General features: G+C 41.2%; 1 protein-coding gene across 1 annotated transcript in view; it reads left to right on the top strand.

Annotated features, from left to right (window-relative positions):
- Positions 1–24020, top strand: part of LOC132124159 (elongation of very long chain fatty acids protein 2-like) — a 165180-nt gene that overhangs the window by 1776 nt on the left and 139384 nt on the right. The window lies entirely within an intron of this gene.

Genomic DNA, 24020 nt, shown 5'->3' with positions numbered 1-24020 from the left:
CACGCTCAACTTCCTCTCACCGCCAACGGGTCACACCACGAGAAGAGCCTTCTCCTATGGCACCCCCTTGTAAGGATTGGGGTCCTAGGACTTTTCCGACGGCTAACCAGCGACAGCTAAAAAGATTAGACCTTAGCTCAACGGCAAATGGCTCTCGTCCTCGGGCTCCTAACAGCAGTTTGTGCATCAGACCTTTGGGTCTAATGGCGATAGCATCCCCTGTAGTATGTCTGGGCTTGCTTCACATGCACCCGTTTCAGTGGTGGACGAATATCCAAAACATTTCACCCTGTTGTTTTCCGCATCGGACGATTTCGGTGAAACAGAGGTGTGTTATGACGATAAAACCATGGATGTTAAGCAAATTCCTTCTAACTGGAGTTCGGCTGGGGGTTTGTGCTTCCCGCGAGACAGTCATGACGGACGCATCTTTGACCGGTTGGGGAGCTGTTTGTCAAGGACGCCCAGCCCACAGAGTATGGACGGTGACTAGTGTTGTCACGATACCAAAATTATTGTTTTGATACCGATACCTAGTCAAGAATTGCGATTTCGATACTTTTTCGATACTTTTCCTGAAAAGGGAAAATACACTCTCAAATATAATTGCTGTGCTTTTTAAAACCAGGACAACATTCTAATCATATAACACACTAATAAATGAACATATGAACAGCAGATATATTAAACATTTGGACAAAATATGAAATATCAAAATATAAAAAATAAATAAGAGCAATGACATTCAAGAAACATAAGAGTAATACATTTATATTGATTCTGAACTTTGAATAAAAATATGAACAGCGATTATATTAAACAATGTTTCTGAACTCAGAAGATTAAATGTCTAAAGATAAATAATATCAATTTAAGCAATGGCATTCAAGTAAAAAAAAAAAAAGCTAATAAAATTTAGCAGCAATATCTCAGATATTGTAACTTATTCTGTCAGTTGTGCAATCCTTTCTTTCAGGGGAGAAAACTCAGCCAGTGAGCTTTATTAGTGAGCATCATCTTTTTCTACCAGTCGTGGACCGGCGGCCACAGTATCACTTTTGCTCACACATGCAGCCTAGTGATGCACGGCTCTGTTTTTTTCCAACCTGCGGGTCCCGCTTTTATGAAATTATTTGGCCCGCCCCAGCCCGCAAATAAAGTAACATTTCTTTACCCGCCCCGGCACGTGCATCAAGGACATCATGGAAGATACGTTGCTGCTTAGACCTTCGTATTATAACCTTATCAAAAAACCTAATAAAATATGAAAATGTATATTCCAAATATTTAATATAGGCTATATGAAATTGCACTAGGGATGGTTCAGCCATGAACGAATCTTTTAGGTGATCGAATCATTCTCGTTCAGGTAATCCACTGACTCATATTTCTTGTTCACTGAAGTTCCTTCATTCCTCCACAGCAGCGCGCGAACACGGCGCTATTAGCAGTGCATGCGCAGCTCGTGAACAGCTCTGTGAACGGTTTCATCCTGTCAAAGAGTTACTTAAGATGTGACGGAGCATGTGATTTGTTGAACTTAGTGAACCCATATGCCCTTCACGGAACGAGATCGAGAGATCTTCTCATTTGTGAACGAGTCGAATGAACGTTTATGCACAAAATTAATGAGTATACAGGGTCAGTGAGCCAAGCATGTAAATCTCGATCAGCAATCAGCAGATACAAAGCGCAGTTATAGGTGCTGTGCAGATACGCTCGTTTTCATATTTAACATACAGAACATAACTCCACGTTTAATCCCCAATTAATGTGAATATTATATATGAACTGTCTGACCAAACAATTAAAATGTTAATTATGCAAGAAAACCTTGTGCTTTGTTCATCTGAACCAATTATTTAAACTATTTAAGGCGATTATGCACACATTTTAGTAAAGCCAAATCAGTTTAGTAAAGCCACTAATGCAGCCATCTCGCTGTAGTGCTTTTTTGCTGCGTGCATGAAGAGAAAAAACACAGCCGTCCATAGGGAGGCACTGGAAGCGTGCGTTGCACGCACCAACATGAAATACGTCTCTTACAAATCTGGAACGCAGTCATTCTTTGAAGTATCGATACTAATAAATTTAAGAATCGTGACGTTTTTAATGTCTGAGAATCGCAATACTTTTGAAGTATCGGTGCACCGTGCAACACTAACGGCGACACAACGTAGCTGGCATATAAACAGGTTAGAATTTCTGGCAGTTTTTCTAGCTCTCCAGTATTTCTCGAATCTGCTGACCGGCCGTCATGTACTAGTCAGGTCAGACAACATAGCGGTTGTGTCATATCTGAATCATCAAGGAGGATTACGCTCTCGCCCCCTGTGCAGGCTGGCGAGGAACATTCTTCTTTAGTCTGGGAACAGATTTCTGTATGGTCCTGTTGGCCCAGGACCAGCTTATATGCTTTTCCTCCAAATCAACTAATTCCAGCAGTGCTATCCAGAATTTGGCTGGACAGAGTGGAGCAGCTGCTGTTGGTGGCTCCATGGTGGCCCACACGGCCGTGGTTTGCAGATCTGGTCAATCTGCTAGCAGTCTCTACTTGGGAGATTCCCCTTAGACAGGACTTACTGTCGCAAGCACAAGGGATGATTTGGCACCCAAGGCCAGATCTATGGAAGCTGTGGGTGTGGGTGAGTTAATTTGTCGCGGTCGTTCAGATGAAACCACCGAGACCATAATGAATTCTAGGGCAGCTTCTATGAGGCGCTTATATGCTTTTAAGTAGAAACTGTTTGCTGCCTGATGTGGAATTCGTACTATGGATCCAGTTTACTGCTCCATGGCTTCAGTACTGGAGTTTCTTCAAGACTCCGTTTCTCTGATGGAGTAACACCAGCCACTCTTAAAATTTACCTGGCAGCCATTTCAGCTCACCACTTATATTTAGATGGTGCTTCAGTGGGCCGTCATCCGCTTGTTTCTCACTTTATACCGGGTTCGTGCCCTCCGCAAGTTCCTTCATGGGATTTATCCATTGTTTTGCTAGGTGAATCAGGACATCCGTTCAAGCCCTTGGAAACCATATCGGAGAAAATCCTGATTTTAAAGACAGTTCTTCTTGTGGCTTTATCCTCCCTCAATAGAGTTGGGGATTAACAGGCTCTTTCTTTCTGTTTCACCTTAGTGCATAGATTTTGCGCCAGGTTTTGTGAAAGTATTGCTGCGACCGAGGCCTAACTATGTCCCTAAGGTCGCCTCGAACCCCTTTCATTTTCAACAAGTGGTCTTAGAAGCTCTACCCCCATTAAAGGCGAGGCTAGGAGATCTGAGTCTTTGCCCTGTCAGAGCGCTGAAGACTTATATTGATCGAACAACTTCATGGCGTAAGTATGAAGGTCATGCTGTCACGAAGCAACGCATGTCCCACTGGCGGGTGGAGGCTATACCTTTAGCTTATGGGTCGAGCGGACTCGCTTCGCCCTTAGAACTTAAAGCTCATTCCACGAAGGCAGTAGCTTCATTGCAAGCTTTTCTCAGTGGTTCTTCTGTAGCTGATATCTGTGCTGAGGCAGGATGGTCCTCACTGAGCACTTTTGTCAAGTTTTACAGTCTGGATGTGAGGACGGGTCCTGGCTTGCGGGTTCTCTCCACTTGACCAGATGCTTTCCTTGGATTCCAGATCAGGTACGTCAGCCGTTATGGTGTAGGGTTCCCATACAGTGACATCACCGCAGCATAGAAGTGACCTATGAAAGGGAACATCTCGGTTACGTATGTAACCACAGTTCCCCGAACAGGGAACGAAATGCTGCGGGCCCGGCCGTTCCGTACCTTTATAGCGTTTTTCTTCAGTTCATGAAATCTGATCGAAATAGTGCGCGGGACCCAGGTATACTATGCGTACGCATGCGTGGGTGTTGCCAAGTGCTATTTGGCCAATAAAATTGGCGGGATGGTATAGGGCTTTGGACATTCGTCACACCGAAAGGTGTTCCCATACGGTGACGTAACTGCAGTGTCTCGTTCCCTATTCAGGGAACCTTGGTAACATACGTAACCGAGATGTTAAAATGCTTGATATCAGGGTAACCATACGCCATATGATCTTCATATATTACTTTGACAGCTGTTTATAACTTCAATTACTTCTATATGAAGTGCTCATTTAAGGAGCAAAAATATATTTAAAATACATAATAGTGTTACTTCATGGAAATATGGTGTATGACAAATTTGTAAAACAAATTTTATATAGCACCCATATTTTGTACTGAAATTTCCACAGTATTAATGAGTTTTAAAATCCCTTGAATGATCCAACTGAAGGATAGAATCCAGCACTGAATCATAAACCTTGACAAGTCAAAATTAGACTCATCTGCATCAGGATGTGCAATGTACAGTGTTTGAACTACTTTTTGTGAAAAGTGTAAAATGCAGAAAGTTTCTGTGAGGGTTATGTTTTAGGGTAGAGTTAAGGTTAAGGGATAGAAAATATTATTAGCGCAGTATTATAAGTCATGTGTGTAGGTGTGTGCGCACCTAGATATTGTGTTCACTTATTATTCACTTTTCCAGTCCTTTTAAATGTCTGCATTAAAAGAGCATATTCAGCCTTTTAGTAAAGATGACTGCTGTATGTTCGGCTTATTTTAGAGTGGCTTTTCCTGTACTTTTTTTTTCAGCTGCTGCTCAAATAGTGGCAGCTAAATTTGATGGCAATAAAACTATTCTACTCTCCATAATTATGTAGTTGCTACTGTAGCAGGAACAGTTTTACATCCCTACAGTGATTGGCTGATATACCAAAAAAGGTTAGCTTAATTGAGAGTTGGTTTTTCTCATCAGTCTATCTGAGAAAGTTAAAATACTCAGTGGTGATTCGTAAAAAGTCACTGGCAATGGATTACCCCCTCTTCCCTTTTAAATGTGTAGTAGAGTAGTTACATACGCACACATCATAATATTTCGTGATTACACACTTTAGTGCAGGGCTGCCCAAACTTGGTCCTGGAGGGCCGGTGCCCTGCAGAGTTTAGATCCAACCCCAATTAAAGCTGCAAGAAGCGATGAAAGGGCCCTCGCACCCGGGCTCACCACCACCCGGTGCCCATAGGAGGAACGGAGAACGTTGGGCCATATGCTTATAAAATAGTAAATATTTGTGCCACATTTCCTGCTGCCAAAAGGTGGCGCTATGATTATAACTGAATATCTGCATGTAAATGTCTTCAGGCCAGGACTCTTACCAAACATGCAAAGTTTCAGGATGATCAGACATATCATGTTTAAGTTAGTATAAAATAAGTCATTTCCTTTTGCCAGCAGGCAGCACTAAACTTATAATTGAATATTGGCCTTTAGTTGTGTTCAGGCCAGAACTCTTATAAAACATGTGAAGTTTGGGTCAGACTGGGAATTGTATGCATGCGTTACAACAACTTCCTGTTTCATAGTTTTAATAGCACCCTTTAGCACATAGTAACTGTTGACAGAATGTTTGAAAACATTTCTAGCATAATTAGCACACAATGGCATATTTTACTGTGTTGCAAATAGTGCATAAAAGTGTTAAACATGACACTTCCTGTTGCCAACAGGGGGCGCTATGACTATAATCGAACATGGGCATGTTGATGTGATCAGGAAAGGACACTCATCAAACTTGTTCAATTTGGGGCAGATTGGACACTGTATGCCTGAATTACAGTAACTTCCTGATTAACTGCAGTAATATGGTGCTTTAGCATTTAGCTAAGTGTTTTGCTAACATGATTTAGTATGTTTCTAGCATGTTGCCAGTGTATTTATCACTTGCTGGCACTTTTTAATATGTTGCTAGGAGTCCATAACAGTGTTACACATGACACTTCCTGTTCAGATGGCACTATGACTATAACTGAATACGGGCATGTTGATGTGTTCAGTACAGGAGGCTTGTCAAACGTGTGAAGTTTGGGGCAGATCGGACGTTGCTAGACTGAGTTACAGCAACTTCCTTATTCAATGCAATAGTTGCATGCTTTAGCACTTAGCTAAGCATTGCTAGCAAGTTTTATTATGTTTCTAGCATGTTGCCAGCCTATTTAACACTTTTTGACACTTTTAAATTTGTTCCTAGGAGTCCATAACAGTGTTAACCTTGTCACTTCCTGTTACCAGCAGGTGGTGCTATTACTATAATTGAATTTGGTCATGGGTATTTTTTCGGAACAAAACACCTATCACACTTGTGAAGTTTGGGGAAGATCGGACATTCCTTGCCTGAGTTACAGCAACTTCCTTTTTCACTGCATTAGTAGCATGCTTTAGCACTTAGCTAAGTGTTGCTAGCATGTATTAGTATGTATCTAGCATGATGCCAGCTTATTTAACACTTGTTGAAACTTTTTAATATGTTCCCAGGAGTCCATAAGAGTGTTAACCATGTAACTTCCTGTTACCAGCAGGTGGCGCTATGACTATAACTGAATTTGGTCATGAGTGTTTGTTCAGGACAGAACACCTATCATACGTGTGAAGTTTGGGGGAGATGTGACATTGCTTGCCTGAGTTACAGCAACTTCCTGTTTCATGGCGAAACATCAAACTTTGTCAGGCCACCTGGGACACACCCCTTGACGAAAACTCAAAACCTTCGCAATTTAACATTTAAACATTTAAAGGTCTTATGATGACCCTCACTATGTTTGAAGACAATCCGATTAAAACTGTAGGAGGAGTTCGTCAAAGTACGAGGCATGGAAATGGCAAAAACTGCACAAAAATCATACAGGAAATTCAAAATAACTTACTTCCTGTTGGGTTTTGGATTTTGTACCAAGAGACGTTTTTTTAGATAATGGTGTGCTACAAGTGTGTACCGATTTTCGTGTATGTACGTGAAACGTAGCTCGAGGCGCACTTGGTTGAAATATAACAGGTGGCGCTATTGAGCCATTTTGCCACACCCACTTCTGAAACCTATATCAGATGTAAATTTTCGCCAGTCCTGATGTGTGTGAAAAGTTTCATGAGTTTTGGAGCATGTTTAGGCTCTCAAAAATGCGATTCATTCCGGAGAAGAAGAAGAAGAAACGGAGCAATTCCAATAGGGTCCTCGCACTGCAGTGCTCGGGCCCTAATTAGACACACCTGGACCAGTTAATCAAGCTTTTGCTAGGCATACTAGAAACCTTCAGGCAGGTGTGTTAAGGCAGGTTGGAGCTAAACTCTACTGGACATCGGCCCTCCAGGACTGAGTTTTGGCACCCCTACTTTAGTGTATATGTGCATCTTGCCACTATAAACTGTCAATCATCTTGTTACAGTTAACCTTTATACTCCACATTTCATTTCATTTATACTACTCAAAAATTATTCCCACCATATTGGAGAGAAAATCTGTTTTTTGATCTGCTGGTCATGAGGTTTTATACGGAAAACTCTTTTAATATTTTTGGTTGGGTTCCTCAACATCTACCAGCTGGCAAATTGCTACCACTGTCTATTCCTCGTCGACCATGGTCACACATAGGAGTGGACTTCATCACCGACCTGCCTACCTCAGATGGCTCATGGACAGCCATTGTGGACAGATTTCCCTCAAAGGTCTTCCTACTGCACTAAAAAACACTTAGCTTACGTTTAACCATGTTTTAGGGAAGTCGTGGCCTAATGGTTAGAGAGTCGGACTCCCAATCGAAAGGTTGTGAGTTCGAGCCTTGGGCCGGCAGGAATTGTGGGTGGGGGAGTGCATGTACAGTTCTCTCTCCACCTGCAATACCACGACTTGGTGCCCTTGAGCAAGGCACTGAACCCCCAACTGCTCCCCGGGCGCCGCAGCATAAATGGCTGCCCACTGCTCCGGGTGTGTGTTCACAGTGTGTGTGTAATCACTGCTCTGTGTGTGTGCACTTTGGATGGGTTAAAAGCAGAGCACGAATTCTGAGTATGGGTCACCATACTTGGCTGAATGACACGTCACTTTCTTTTTTTCTTTTTCCCAAACTCTGGATTCCATATACAGGATATTGTGTTGCACTGCAGACCTCTGTTTATTTCCCTGGTTTGAGTCTGAGTCTGATTTCCAGCTACAACCCTCAATGCAATGGGCAAACCGAACACAAAATCCCAGAAATCAGCTTTTAATTTTTTAATTTTTTTCCGGCAAATATGCCAGGAACTACAGTCGTGGCCAAAAGTTTTGAGAATTACATAAATATTAGTTTTCAAAAAGTTTGCTGCTAAACTGCTTTTAGATCTTTGTTTCAGTTGTTTCTGTGATGTACTGAAATATAATTACAAGCACTTCATACTTTTCAAAGGCTTTTATGGACAATTACATGACATTTATGCAAAGAGTCAGTATTTGCAGTGTTGGCCCTTCTTTTTCAGGACCTCTGCAATTCGACTGGGCATGCTCTCAATCAACTTCTGGGCCAAATCCTGACTGATAGCAACCCATTCTTTCATAATCACTTCTTGGAGTTTGTCAGAATTAGTGGGTTTTTGTTTGTCCACCCGCCTCTTGAGGATTGACCACAAGTTCTCAATGGGATTAAGATCTGGGGAGTTTCCAGGCCATGGACCCAAAATTTCAACATTCTGGTCCCCGAGCCACTTAGTTCACTTTTGCCTTATGGCGACACAACGTAGCTGGCATATAAACAGGTTAGAATTTCTGGCAGTTTTTCTAGCTCTCCAGTATTTCTCGAATCTGCTGACCGGCCGTCATGTACTAGTCAGGTCAGACAACATAGCGGTTGTGTCATATCTGAATCATCAAGGAGGATTACGCTCTCGCCCCCTGTGCAGGCTGGCGAGGAACATTCTTCTTTAGTCTGGGAACAGATTTCTGTATGGTCCTGTTGGCCCAGGACCAGCTTATATGCTTTTCCTCCAAATCAACTAATTCCAGCAGTGCTATCCAGAATTTGGCTGGACAGAGTGGAGCAGCTGCTGTTGGTGGCTCCATGGTGGCCCACACGGCCGTGGTTTGCAGATCTGGTCAATCTGCTAGCAGTCTCTACTTGGGAGATTCCCCTTAGACAGGACTTACTGTCGCAAGCACAAGGGATGATTTGGCACCCAAGGCCAGATCTATGGAAGCTGTGGGTGTGGGTGAGTTAATTTGTCGCGGTCGTTCAGATGAAACCACCGAGACCATAATGAATTCTAGGGCAGCTTCTATGAGGCGCTTATATGCTTTTAAGTAGAAACTGTTTGCTGCCTGATGTGGAATTCGTACTATGGATCCAGTTTACTGCTCCATGGCTTCAGTACTGGAGTTTCTTCAAGACTCCGTTTCTCTGATGGAGTAACACCAGCCACTCTTAAAATTTACCTGGCAGCCATTTCAGCTCACCACTTATATTTAGATGGTGCTTCAGTGGGCCGTCATCCGCTTGTTTCTCACTTTATACCGGGTTCGTGCCCTCCGCAAGTTCCTTCATGGGATTTATCCATTGTTTTGCTAGGTGAATCAGGACATCCGTTCAAGCCCTTGGAAACCATATCGGAGAAAATCCTGATTTTAAAGACAGTTCTTCTTGTGGCTTTATCCTCCCTCAATAGAGTTGGGGATTAACAGGCTCTTTCTTTCTGTTTCACCTTAGTGCATAGATTTTGCGCCAGGTTTTGTGAAAGTATTGCTGCGACCGAGGCCTAACTATGTCCCTAAGGTCGCCTCGAACCCCTTTCATTTTCAACAAGTGGTCTTAGAAGCTCTACCCCCATTAACCCTCTGGAGTCTAAGGGTATTTTTGGGGCCTGGAGAAGTTTTGTCATGCCCTGACATTTGTGCTTTTTTCAGTTTCTTATAAATATCTAAATGGGTAAAGACTAATCTCACTGTAATCAGCACAAACTGGGCTGTAATAATATGTGAAATGCATGTATGTACATGATTGTGTTTTTTAGAAAAAAAATATTATGCGTGGTTAGTGAAAAACTAAAAATGTTAAAACGCTTGAATAAGGCAAAAAACACATAAAGAACAATGGTTCCCGGGATTTTTGAGAACTGGAGCTTGTAGCCTAGAATTTTTCTTTCTAAATGATGTGAAAATCATCTTGTTTACTCACTCACAGAAAACAATATATTGATTTAAATTTTCTAAGACACTTTTTGTTGGTAAAAGTCATATGCGAGTAGGCGTCAACTACCATGAATATCATTGTGATTTACACCTGAGAAGACAAAGGCCTGCATAATGAGCTGCATAATGAGCCTTTCAGTCATCTGTGCCACTGTGAGTGAGGAGTTACAAGAGAGAATGTGAGAACAAAATAAATCTATATAATTTTATGTTTGTAGTTTATTAAGAATATATTTAATTATCCCACAACATAATTTAATATCCACTTGGGGGAGCAGTTAAACAGTTTATTAGAAACAATCAAAGCTGACTTTCAAACAAATTGTTTGGCATGCTCACACAATCCTTCAGAAATCCTTTTAACAATCTTATTTTCTACAAAAAAAAAAAAAAACATTTGTTGTTATTATTATCATCATTATTATTAATGTTGAAAAGAGCTGAGAATATTTTTCTGGGTTTTTAGGGGGAATAAATTGAAAGAAAAGCATTGTTTTTACATTTGTTACAGTTATCTATTTGTTACATTTATATTATTTACATCAAGCTTATGAAGGGTATAGTGTTGTATATTGTTATTGAAACTTCATAATGTTTCACTTGATTATACATTTAGTCAGGAATTATAGTTTGGAAAAAGTCTAACTAGTAAAACGTTTACACGTTATGTGAAAACTAGTACAAGTATATAAATAAATAAAAAGAGACTTACTCATGTTTATGATCTCTGCTGAATAAAGTGCTTCATTCTTTTTTTCTGAGGAAATCCATTTCTCAAATCCTCAACCACATCACATTTTTTTGGGGTGAATTATGTGTTATTCCTCTCATCGCGAAGCAAACATTAAAATAAAAAAAACTTGAACAGTCTCGCTGCTTTTTCTTCTGTTATGGGCGTATTCAAGCTGCGCGCTTCAGTTTGAATCTGAATAGCGCGTTCGGTGCGGGGGGCGTGGTCACATTAGATATAATGAAGGGAGACATGAAAAACAGACATCGCGTTGTTTTCATATGGATTACTTTATCACAGAATATCTGTTTTTGGCGGCACTTGTTTAGTTTAAAAATAGACATGTCAAGCTTTCTATAGATATCTCTCTCATGTATTTTCGTTGAGTATTCACGGAGTAACAGTTCATTTTAATGACGTGTTTGTAAAAGAAGATCAGCGCAGACAAAGGCTGCAGACAGCGCACCTTGTTTGTTATCTTTATTTTATAAGTGCACAAAGTTTTGCGTTAATCGACTTGAGAGGGTTAAAGGCGAGGCTAGGAGATCTGAGTCTTTGCCCTGTCAGAGCGCTGAAGACTTATATTGATCGAACAACTTCATGGCGTAAGTATGAAGGTCATGCTGTCACGAAGCAACGCATGTCCCACTGGCGGGTGGAGGCTATACCTTTAGCTTATGGGTCGAGCGGACTCGCTTCGCCCTTAGAACTTAAAGCTCATTCCACGAAGGCAGTAGCTTCATTGCAAGCTTTTCTCAGTGGTTCTTCTGTAGCTGATATCTGTGCTGAGGCAGGATGGTCCTCACTGAGCACTTTTGTCAAGTTTTACAGTCTGGATGTGAGGACGGGTCCTGGCTTGCGGGTTCTCTCCACTTGACCAGATGCTTTCCTTGGATTCCAGATCAGGTACGTCAGCCGTTATGGTGTAGGGTTCCCATACAGTGACATCACCGCAGCATAGAAGTGACCTATGAAAGGGAACATCTCGGTTACGTATGTAACCACAGTTCCCCGAACAGGGAACGAGATGCTGCGGGCCCGGCCGTTCCGTACCTTTATAGCGTTTTTCTTCAGTTCATGAAATCTGATCGAAATAGTGCGCGGGACCCAGGTATACTATGCGTACGCATGCGTGGGTGTTGCCAAGTGCTATTTGGCCAATAAAATTGGCGGGATGGTATAGGGCTTTGGACATTCGTCACACCGAAAGGTGTTCCCATACGGTGACGTAACTGCAGTGTCTCGTTCCCTATTCAGGGAACCTTGGTGACATACGTAACCGAGATGTTAAAATGCTTGATATCAGGGTAACCATACGCCATATGATCTTCATATATTACTTTGACAGCTGTTTATAACTTCAATTACTTCTATATGAAGTGCTCATTTAAGGAGCAAAAATATATTTAAAATACATAATAGTGTTACTTCATGGAAATATGGTGTATGACAAATTTGTAAAACAAATTTTATATAGCACCCATATTTTGTACTGAAATTTCCACAGTATTAATGAGTTTTAAAATCCCTTGAATGATCCAACTGAAGGATAGAATCCAGCACTGAATCATAAACCTTGACAAGTCAAAATTAGACTCATCTGCATCAGGATGTGCAATGTACAGTGTTTGAACTACTTTTTGTGAAAAGTGTAAAATGCAGAAAGTTTCTGTGAGGGTTATGTTTTAGGGTAGAGTTAAGGTTAAGGGATAGAAAATATTATTAGCGCAGTATTATAAGTCATGTGTGTAGGTGTGTGCGCGCCTAGATATTGTGTACACTTATTATTCACTTTTCCAGTCCTTTTAAATGTCTGCATTAAAAGAGCATATTCAGCCTTTTAGTAAAGATGACTGCTGTATGTTCGGCTTATTTTAGAGTGGCTTTTCCTGTACTTTTTTTTTTCAGCTGCTGCTCAAATAGTGGCAGCTAAATTTGATGGCAATAAAACTATTCTACTCTCCATAATTATGTAGTTGCTACTGTAGCAGGAACAGTTTTACATCCCTACAGTGATTGGCTGATATACCAAAAAAGGTTAGCTTAATTGAGAGTTGGTTTTTCTCATCAGTCTATCTGAGAAAGTTAAAATACTCAGTGGTGATTCGTAAAAAGTCACTGGCAATGGATTACCCCCTCTTCCCTTTTAAATGTGTAGTAGAGTAGTTACATACGCACACATCATAATATTTCGTGATTACACACTTTAGTGCAGGGCTGCCCAAACTTGGTCCTGGAGGGCCGGTGCCCTGCAGAGTTTAGATCCAACCCCAATTAAAGCTGCAAGAAGCGATGAAAGGGCCCTCGCACCCGGGCTCACCACCACCCGGTGCCCATAGGAGGAACGGAGAACGTTGGGCCATATGCTTATAAAATAGTAAATATTTGTGCCACATTTCCTGCTGCCAAAAGGTGGCGCTATGATTATAACTGAATATCTGCATGTAAATGTCTTCAGGCCAGGACTCTTACCAAACATGCAAAGTTTCAGGATGATCAGACATATCATGTTTAAGTTAGTATAAAATAAGTCATTTCCTTTTGCCAGCAGGCAGCACTAAACTTATAATTGAATATTGGCCTTTAGTTGTGTTCAGGCCAGAACTCTTATAAAACATGTGAAGTTTGGGTCAGACTGGGAATTGTATGCATGCGTTACAACAACTTCCTGTTTCATAGTTTTAATAGCATCCTTTAGCACATAGTAACTGTTGACAGAATGTTTGAAAACATTTCTAGCATAATTAGCACACAATGGCATATTTTACTGTGTTGCAAATAGTGCATAAAAGTGTTAAACATGACACTTCCTGTTGCCAACAGGGGGCGCTATGACTATAATCGAACATGGGCATGTTGATGTGATCAGGAAAGGACACTCATCAAACTTGTTCAATTTGGGGCAGATTGGACACTGTATGCCTGAATTACAGTAACTTCCTGATTAACTGCAGTAATATGGTGCTTTAGCATTTAGCTAAGTGTTTTGCTAACATGATTTAGTATGTTTCTAGCATGTTGCCAGTGTATTTATCACTTGCTGGCACTTTTTAATATGTTGCTAGGAGTCCATAACAGTGTTACACATGACACTTCCTGTTCAGATGGCACTATAACTGAATACGGGCATGTTGATGTGTTCAGTGCAGGAGGCTTGTCAAACGTGTGAAGTTTGGGGCAGATCGGACGTTGCTAGACTGAGTTACAGCAACTTCCTTATTCAATGCAATAGTTGCATGCTTTAGCACTTAGCTAAGCATTGCTAGCAAGTTTTATTATGTTTCTAGCATGTTGCCAGCCTATTTAACACTTTTTGACACTTTTAAATTTGTTCCTAGGAGTCCATAACAGTGTTAACCTTGTCACTTCCTGTTACCAGCAGGTGGTGCTATTACTATAATTGAATTTGGTCATGGGTATTTTTTCGGAACAAAACACCTATCACACTTGTGAAGTTTGGGGAAGATCGGACATTCCTTGCCTGAGTTACAGCAACTTCCTTTTTCACTGCATTAGTAGCATGCTTTAGCACTTAGCTAAGTGTTGCTAGCATGTATTAGTATGTATCTAGCATGATGCCAGCTTATTTAACACTTGTTGAAACTTTTTAATATGTTCCCAGGAGTCCATAAGAGTGTTAACCATGTAACTTCCTGTTACCAGCAGGTGGCGCTATGACTATAACTGAATTTGGTCATGAGTGTTTGTTCAGGACAGAACACCTATCATACGTGTGAAGTTTGGGGGAGATGTGACATTGCTTGCCTGAGTTACAGCAACTTCCTGTTTCATGGCGAAACATCAAACTTTGTCAGGCCACCTGGGACACACCCCTTGACGAAAACTCAAAACCTTCGCAATTTAACATTTAAACATTTAAAGGTCTTATGATGACCCTCACTATGTTTGAAGACAATCCGATTAAAACTGTAGGAGGAGTTCGTCAAAGTACGAGGCATGGAAATGGCAAAAACTGCACAAAAATCATACAGGAAATTCAAAATAACTTACTTCCTGTTGGGTTTTGGATTTTGTACCAAGAGACGTTTTTTTAGATAATGGTGTGCTACAAGTGTGTACCGATTTTCGTGTATGTACGTGAAACGTAGCTCGAGGCGCACTTGGTTGAAATATAACAGGTGGCGCTATTGAGCCATTTTGCCACACCCACTTCTGAAACCTATATCAGATGTAAATTTTCGCCAGTCCGGATGTGTGTGCAAAGTTTCATGAGTTTTGGAGCATGTTTAGGCTCTCAAAAATGCGATTCATTCCGGAGAAGAAGAAGAAGAAACGGAGCAATTCCAATAGGGTCCTCGCACTGCAGTGCTCGGGCTCTAATTAGACACACCTGGACCAGTTAATCAAGCTTTTGCTAGGCATACTAGAAACCTTCAGGCAGGTGTGTTAAGGCAGGTTGGAGCTAAACTCTGCTGGACATCGGCCCTCCAGGACTGAGTTTTGGCACCCCTACTTTAGTGTATATGTGCATCTTGCCACTATAAACTGTCAATCATCTTGTTACAGTTAACCTTTATACTCCACATTTCATTTCATTTATACTACTCAAAAATTATTCCCACCATATTGGAGAGAAAATCAGTTTTTTGATCTGCTGGTCATGAGGTTTTATACGGAAAACTCTTTTAATATTTTTGGTTTGGTTCCTCAACATCTACCAGCTGGCAAATTGCTACCACTGTCTATTCCTCGTCGACCATGGTCACACATAGGAGTGGACTTCATCACCGACCTGCCTACCTCAGATGGCTCATGGACAGCCATTGTGGACAGATTTCCCTCAAAGGTCTTCCTACTGCACTAAAAAACACTTAGCTTACGTTTAACCATGTTTTAGGGAAGTCGTGGCCTAATGGTTAGAGAGTCGGACTCCCAATCGAAAGGTTGTGAGTTCGAGCCTTGGGCCGGCAGGAATTGTGGGTGGGGGAGTGCATGTACAGTTCTCTCTCCACCTGCATTACCACGACTTGGTGCCCTTGAGCAAGGCACTGAACCCCCAACTGCTCCCCGGGCGCCGCAGCATAAATGGCTGCCCACTGCTCCGGGTGTGTGTTCACAGTGTGTGTGTAATCACTGCTCTGTGTGTGTGCACTTTGGATGGGTTAAAAGCAGAGCACGAATTCTGAGTATGGGTCACCATACTTGGCTGAATGTCACGTCACTTTCTTTTTTTCTTTTTCCCAAACTCTGGATTCCATATACAGGATATTGTGTTGCACTGCAGACCTCTGTTTATTTCCCTGGTTTGAGTCTGAGTCTGATTTCCAGCTACAACCCTCAATGCAATGGGCAAACCGAACACAAAATCCCAGAAATCAGCTTTTAATTTTTTAATTTTTTTCCGGCAAATATGCCAGGAACTACAGTCGTGGCCAAAAGTTTTGAGAATTACATAAATATTAGTTTTCAAAAAGTTTGCTGCTAAACTGCTTTTAGATCTTTGTTTCAGTTGTTTCTGTGATGTACTGAAATATAATTACAAGCACTTCATACTTTTCAAAGGCTTTTATGGACAATTACATGACATTTATGCAAAGAGTCAGTATTTGCAGTGTTGGCCCTTCTTTTTCAGGACCTCTGCAATTCGACTGGGCATGCTCTCAATCAACTTCTGGGCCAAATCCTGACTGATAGCAACCCATTCTTTCATAATCACTTCTTGGAGTTTGTCAGAATTAGTGGGTTTTTGTTTGTCCACCCGCCTCTTGAGGATTGACCACAAGTTCTCAATGGGATTAAGATCTGGGGAGTTTCCAGGCCATGGACCCAAAATTTCAACATTCTGGTCCCCGAGCCACTTAGTTCACTTTTGCCTTATGGCACGGTGCTCCATCGTGCTGGAAAATGCATTGTTCTTCACCAAACTGTTGTTGGATTGTTGGAAGAAGTTGCTGGTGGAGGGTGTTTTGGTACCATTCTTTATTCATGGCTGTGTTTTTGGGCAGAATTGTGAGTGAGCCCACTCCCTTGGATGAGAAGCAACCCCACACATGAATGGTGTCAGGATGCTTTACTGTTGGCATGACACAGGACTGATGGTAGGGCTCACCTTTTCTTCTCTGGACAAGCCTTTTTCCAGATGCCCCAAACAATCCGAATGGGGCTTCATCGGAGAATATGACTTTGCCCCAGTCCTCAGCAGTCCACTCACTATACTTTCTGCAGAAGATCAATCTGTCCCTGATGTTTTTTTTGGAGAGAAGTGGCTTCTTTGCTGCCCTTCTTGACACCAGGCCATCTTCCAAAAGTCTTCGCCTCACTGTGCGTGCAGATGCGCTCACACCTGCCTGCTGCCATTCCTGAGCAAGCTCTACACTGGTGGCACTCCGATCCCGCAGCTGAATCCTCTTTAGGAGACGATCCTGGCGCTTGCTGGACTTTCTTGGACGCCCTGAAGCATTCTTTACAAGAATTTAACCTCTTTCCTTGAAGTTCTTGATGATCCTATAAATTGTTGATTTAGGTGCAATCTTAGTAGCCACAATTGCCTGTGAAGCCATTTTTATGCAACGCAATGATGGCTGCACGCGTTTCTTTGCAGGTCACCATGGTTAACAATGGAAGAACAATGATTTCAAGCATCACCCTCGTTTTAACATGTCAAGTCTGCCATTCTAACCCAATCAGCCTGACATAATGATCTCCAGCCTTGTGCTCGTCAACATTCTCACCTGAGTTAACAAGATTACTGAAATGATCTCAGCAGGTCCTTTAATGACAGCAATGAAATGCAGTGGAAAGGTTTTTTGGGATTTAGTTAATTTTCATGGCAAAGAAGGACTATGCAATTCATCTGATCACTCTTCCTAACATTCTGGAGTATATGCAAATTGCTATTATAAAAACTTAAGCAGCAACTTTTCCAATTTCCAATATTTATGTAATTCTCAAAACTTTTGGCCACGACTGTATTTCTTACAACCAACTACAGGTTTCTTCATTCCAATTCCTTGGGTTCCAACCTCCACTGTTCCTGTGGTCTGGTGAGCCGTCCAAGATCCATTGGTGGATTTTTTGTTCCAGGCAAGAGAGAGGTTCTGGGAACACTACACACCACCATCTTCAATGGGCAGTGCGCCACCACAAGGGCTATACTGACAACCAGGATACCCACCTATCAGTCTTGGCAGAAGGTGAGGATCTTTGTATATTTTGTGTTCTCTAGCATTACCTTCTGCAACCTATCACCATTAGTAAGTGTGATCAAATCTCTGTACTTTCCTTCACAGCTAGTGGTGTGTGTTCCCTATTCTCACGTCCCCCACATAGTCCAGTTCACCAACACCCTGCAATAAGAAATTGTCATCAGCCAAGTCATCCTTATCCCCATTACTTTTTACAGTTTTGTAATGGTTTACGGTAAAGCTCTTGCCTTTCGCATGGAGAAGGTAATTAATGGTTTGATTGAAGAGGATAAAACTGGTTTTATAAAGGGGCGCCACATGTCTAAAAATATGCATCAACTCTTTCATATACCTGATTTTGCAGACTCTCATCAGAGCACATGTGCAGTTTTTTCATTTGATGCAGAAAAAAGCATTTTGATATGCTAGAGTGGAATTACACGTGGACAGTTCTCGCACCCTCTGCTGCCTCATGGCTTGCATGGCTTGTCTAAAACATTCTCTTAAAAGTATTGCCAGTCTCACTGCCTTACAGAGCATTCTATTATCATTTTCTGTTGATATTGTGCATGACTTCTTGCCTGTTTGCTTCTACTTATGATCATTGGATTTTCCCTTTGTTTTGGCTGCCAGTTGGACTGATTGACTGTGTTTTGACAGCTGGCTGTTTTCTGACGCTGATTCTGGATTGCCCTTCAAATAAACTTCTGCACATGGATTCTCACTCGGCTTTAGCCTCCTCGATACAGAATACTTCACCTTCTACGAATCCAGCGGAAGTTATGGAGCTGCAAACGGCATTCACCTATCAAAGGGAGGTACTCAAGGGCTACCAAAAACAACTCGAAAGCCTGCAGTCCACCAACAAATATTTGACACATTATATTCGTTCACTTCCTCCACCCATGCCACAAACAGTAAACCTTGCCATGACTGATAAATTAGATGGTTCAGCGGATAAATGTAGAGGTATTACTTATCCGACAAGTAGAGATTTATTTTGATCACCAGAAAGACAAGTTTGCTTCTGATAACCAGAAATGTACTTTTGATGACACTCCTTATGGGAATTATCTGGGCTGCTGCTGTTTGGGAGCCGGATTTACTAATTCGTACCTTTATGAATAATTTAAACAACAGCTACATGATATTTTTGAATATCCTGCTGGGGGCTGAGATATTTCGATGCAACTACCTCTTATGTCCAAAGGAAATAGATCAGCAGCTGACTACGCAGTAGAGTTCAGAACGCTGGCAGCACAGAGTGGATGGAATGATGTCTTGGTGAAAGCAGTTTTCCAGCGAAGCCTAACTAAGGAACTTCAAGCAGAACTGGCCTGCAAGGGTGAGACTTCAACTTTTTGAGTTCGTGAATTTAGCCATAAGGATTGATAACTTATATGCTCCTAAGAAAGCTGCTCATGAGTCATTGTCAAGCACATCAACATTTTCCCAGTCACACTCACTTCCCCTGGTTACCAATCAGGAACCTATGCAACTGGGTCTCTCAAGGATCTCGGAGGAGGAGAGAGTTCTACGACGATAGCACAACTTGTGTTTCTATTGTGGAGAGGCCAGACACCATAGGTTGACATACCCACATAAGACGCTTTCCAGTTCCACACCCCGGGTAAATATTGATCAGTTCTTTCTCTTGCCATTTAAAACACTCACCATTCCTGTTCAAATTGCTTCTGATGAGAACTCAATTTTGTTAACAGCGCTGATTGACTGTGGAGCTGCCTTAAACCTACAAAGACTAGAATCCGAGCAGTTGATAATTCACCCATTGAAGACATCATAATGGAACAAACTCATCCCATTCAACTTCAAGTCCAAGTTTTATGTAATTGACTCTCCAAGAAATGAAATCATCCTAGGCTTTCCTTGGCTATCAGTTCATGACCCAGTTATTTCCTGGCATCATGGTCTACTTAACCCATTGTATGCACTGTGTGCCTGTTTACCAGTGCCAAAAGCCATGTCACCGAACAAACCACTAAAGTCCCAGACTGTTACAATGACTATGTTGAGGTATTTAGCAAAGTGAAGGCCACCCAATTACCAACTCACCATCCCTGGGATTTTGCTATTGATACCCTTTCTAATGCCATGCCACCCAAAATTAAAGTGTACCCACTAACCCATAACGAAACCCAAGCTATGGAGAGTTAAATCGAAGAAGCATTAAACAATGGATTTATTCGCCCTTCAATGTTTCCAGCCGCTACATGTTTCTTCTTTATAGAGAAAAAGGACAGTGAACCTTGTCCCTGTATCGACTACAGAGGTTTGAATAAGATAACATTCAAGTTCCGCTACCCACTCCCTCTGGTTCCAGCAGCCCTTGAGCAGCCCAGAGAGGCAAAATATTTTACTAAATTGGACTTAAGAAGTGTATACAACCTGATCCAGATCCGTGAAGGGAGTGAGTGGAAGACAGCCTTTCTCACCCCTATCGGGCACTACGAGTACCTCATTATGCCGTATGTTTTATCCACTTACAGTGCATTCAGGCTAACAGTTTTTACCTAACATGTGTTACCTTATTATGGAATTGTATGATTATGGAATTTTATGGAATTCAATTATGGAATTCGATTATGGAATTTTCATAATAATTCTCAGTGTTGGGGTCATTATTTTATGGAATTAGATTATGGAATTTTCCCTTTGTTTTGGCTGTCGATTGGACTGATTGACTGACAAGTGCAGTATGGAGTACCTCAAGGCTCAGTACTAGGGCCGCTACTCTTCAAGCTTTATATGTTACACTTGGGAGATATCATCAGGAAACATGGTGTTAGCTTTCACTGTTATGCTGATGATACTCAACTCTATATTTCTTCGCAGCCCGGTGAAACACACCAATTTGAAAAACTAATGGATTGCAGAGTCGATATAAAAAACTGGATGACGAGTAATTTCTTACTGCTTAATTCTGAAAAAACAGAGGTGTTAATTATAGGACCTAAAAACTCGTAATAACCTAGAACACTGTCTAAGACTTGATGGTTGCTCTGTCAATTCTTCATCATCAGTTAGGAACCTAGGTGTGCTATTTGATCGCAATCTTTCCTTAGAAAGCCACATTTCTAGCATTTGTAAAACTGCATTTTTCCATCTCAAAAATATATCTAAATTACGGCCTATGCTCTCAATGTCAAATGCAGAAATGTTAATCCATGCTTTTATGACCTCAAGGTTAGATTATTGTAATGCTTTATTGGGTGGTTGTTCTGCACGCTTAGTAAACAAACTACAGCTAGTCCAAAATGCAGCAGCAAGAGTTCTTACTAGAACCAGGAAGTATGACCATATAAGCCCGGTCCTGTCAACACTGCACTGGCTCCCTATCAAGCATCGTATAGATTTTAAAATATTGCTTATTACCTATAAAGCCCTGAATGGTTTAGCACTCAGTATTTGAATGAGCTCCTTTTACATTATAATCCTCTACGTCCGCTACGTTCTCAAAACTCAGGTAATTTGATAATACCTAGAATATCAAAATCAACTGCGGGCGGCAGATCCTTTTCCTATTTGGCGCCTAAACTCTGGAATAACCTACCTAACATTGTTCGGGAGGCAGACACACTCTTGCAGTTTAAATCTAGATTAAAGACCCATCTCTTTAACCTGGCATACACATAACATACTAATATGCTTTTATTATCCAAATCCGTTAAAGGATTTTTAGGCTGCATTAATTAGGTAAACCGGAACCGGAAACACTTCCCATAACACCCTTTGTACTTGCTACATCATTAGAAGAATGGCATCTACGCTAATATTTGTCTGTTTCTCTCTTGTTCCGAGGTCACCGTGGCCACCAGATCCAGTCTGTGTCCAGATCAGAGGGTCACTGCAGTCACCCGGATCCAGTACGTATCCAGACCAGATGCTGGATCAGCACCTAGAAAGGACCTCTACATCCCTTAAAGACAGCGGAGACCAGGACAATTAGAGCCTCAGATACAGATCCCCTGTAAAGACCTTGTCTCAAAGGAGCACCAGGACAAGGCCACAGGAAACAGATGATTCTTCTGCACAATCTGACTTTGCTGCAGCCTGGAATTGAACTACTGGTTTCGTCTGGTCAGAGGAGAACTGGCCCCCCAACTGAGCCTGGTTTCTCCCAAGGTTTTTTTTCTCCATCACCGATGGAGTTTCGGTTCCTTGCCGCTGTCGCCTCTGGCTTGCTTAGTTGGGGACACTTCATCTACAGCGATATCGTTGACTTGATTGCAAATAAATGCACAGACACTATTTAATTGAACAGAGATGACATAACTGAATTCAATGATGAACTGCCTTTAACTATCATTTTTTCATTATTGACACTGTTTTCCTAATGAATGTTGTTCAGTTGCTTTGACGCAATGTATTTTGTTTAAAGCGCTATATAAATAAAGGTGACTTTGACTTTGACTTTGACTTTGACTGTATTTTCAAAACTGCCTGTTTTCTGACGCTGATTCTGTATTGCCCTAAGTGAGAGAATCGCACTGGTGTCAAAAGTATTCACATTCATTACTCAAGTAGAAGTATAGATACTAGGGTTTAAAAAGAATTTTGTAGAAGTTGAAGTATAAACTCAAGCTTTTTACTCAAGTAAAGGTGTAAAAGTACTGGTTTCAAAACTACTTAAAATATAAAAGTAAAAGTAATGTAAGGGAAAAAAAATTCCATTAAGAACAAAAGCTTAGGCCGCGCCAAAGGGGCCTATTGTGCACTACCCCACCTTCTCAAAAAAACATTTTCCTAAAGGCCATAGGCCATAGTGACTATAATGTTATATTAAAATGTTCATGTTGAAAAATTTGGGATGGACTAGGCTATCTGTTTCAGCCGCATATATGCCCATTTAAAAAAGGGTTTTAAGCCAATTATTTATATCTTTTGCTGTTGTGTATAAGAAGAAAATATCAGTTTGCCATTAATTTTAATAATAATCTAGTGCGATATTGAATGCACCAGCAGTCTGACAACGGTAAAATGAATGATTGGAAATGTAAACTGATATTTTCTACTGACACTTCAGCAAAATATATAAATAACTGGCTGAACACCATTCTTTTTGGTGAAAATACTAACGTGACTAAGACTTTTGCACAGTAGTGTATGTATAAAATATGTATGATTAAATTAAGTATATTTAAATAAGTACAATTTAAGAATGCGTTCATATGTTAGTGTTAAGGCTAGATTGTCGCTGGAGGAAATAGTGGTTTGATGAGCGGTGAACAGCGAAAACTTTACAGTAGATGGGAAACCGACTGCTCCCTCGTGACCTTTTGTAAACTGTATTTATGACAAAGAACTACACAGATACAGATATTCTAACAATCTATCGATAAACACACACTTTGTGTCCTCTGTTTCTGTTTAAGTACACTCGCGCTGCTCCGCTCTCGGTCCGAGGATTGAAGAGCGCACTGAAAGACGGAGATGAGACCGGTCTGACGCCGGTTTCATATGAAATTTAAGGGGACTGACTCATGTGCAGGTGTGATGGATCATGTACAAACCAATACGGTGTCGGAATGGTTATACTTCTCATCCAACCACAATCCAATTCACTTCATCCGGATGGCGCGATTTATCTGGATAGGTTTTTTATTTAAAAAAAAAAAAAAGAAAATGAAATGAAATGAAATAGCAGTAACGGACCTATTTTTAAAATGTAAGGAGTAAAAAAAAAAACAGATACTTGCGTGGAAATGTAAGGAGTAGAAGTAAAAAGTTGGCTGAAAAATAATTACTCAAGTAAAGTATAGACACCCATAATTTCTACTTAAGTAACATAACAAAGTATTTGAACTTCGTTACTTGACACCTCATCGTCACTACCTGCATCACTGAACTTGCGACACAAACACAAAAGTACCAGTAGATTTAAATTAGCACAGCCAGCGGAGGATCAAATGCAACCGTTTTAAACGAGTGCACCTTTTTTTAACATCCAAAATGTTTTGTTGTCTGTTCTGGAAGTACAGACCTTCCTCTCATTGATAGCGGAGAAGCAGATCCAGCGAGAGCTTGATGGGGCGACGTGGAATGAAAAAGGTTTTTTTTAGGAGTCATGGCAGTAGAGGCAGCAACTATAATG

The sequence above is a fragment of the Carassius carassius genome, chromosome 42 (genome assembly GCF_963082965.1).
Source record: "Carassius carassius chromosome 42, fCarCar2.1, whole genome shotgun sequence".
NCBI classification, from domain to species: domain Eukaryota; kingdom Metazoa; phylum Chordata; class Actinopteri; order Cypriniformes; family Cyprinidae; genus Carassius; species Carassius carassius.
This window is presented reverse-complemented; position numbering and strand designations above follow the sequence as displayed.